Source organism: Tupaia chinensis, unplaced genomic scaffold, assembly GCF_000334495.1.
Source record: "Tupaia chinensis unplaced genomic scaffold, TupChi_1.0 Scaffold000159_1, whole genome shotgun sequence".
Taxonomy (NCBI): domain Eukaryota; kingdom Metazoa; phylum Chordata; class Mammalia; order Scandentia; family Tupaiidae; genus Tupaia; species Tupaia belangeri.
This window is the reverse complement of record NW_006159630.1, coordinates 3674219-3674987: the sequence shown is the minus strand read 5'-3', so window position 1 is coordinate 3674987 and position 769 is coordinate 3674219.

Genomic DNA, 769 nt, shown 5'->3' with positions numbered 1-769 from the left:
CACTTTCCCTGCCGCTCACGTGCAGTGAGGCGCTCGGCTGCTGCTGGTCCATCAGCCTCGTGGACTGCCCCACTGTCCCTGGCCCATGCTACCCCAGGCTGCAATGCCCCCTGCGATGCTGAGGTCCTGGGTCAGCTCTAGGCTTCACTCTGGCACAGGCAGGTAGCAGACAGGCTGCGTGCACTGCCCGACCCCAGCATGGGATTGTCTCAGACCACAGGAACAGCTGGGGACTGGGAGGACCACACACGATACAGGTAAGTCACCTGGAGAGGGCAACCCTCACGAGGGCCGGCGTTTGTGGTTAGATGCCCTCTGGCCACGACAGGCAATAACCAGGCCAAGTATCTGGGAGGAGAGTCAGAGCGACCCAGTACCTGGGATCCAGCTGTGAGGCCGTGAGGAGAGGAGAGGAAGGGAGAGGTCAGGCGGGAAGTTCTCGGGCAGCAGGGAGGAGGCGGGAGGGGGCCTCGGAGCCCATGGAGGAATCGCACCCTCCTTCCCACGGCAGCCAACCCCAGGCTCAGGTCAGGCCCTGCTCTCCCTCCATCCCCTCTGGGGACCTGCGGAGGTGTGGGGGCCCCTCTGTGTCCTCTGTGATGGTCAGCTGTACCACGTGGCTCCTGCAATGCTGACAAGGCAGCCCCAGGGTCACACTGCCCCAGGCCCACCGCAGAGTCACCAGAGCGAAGGTAAATGGCCCCCGCGCCACAGTCAGGCCCCTGGGACCCACCACTCCCAGTACCTGTTCCCAGTCAGGGTCTCTGCC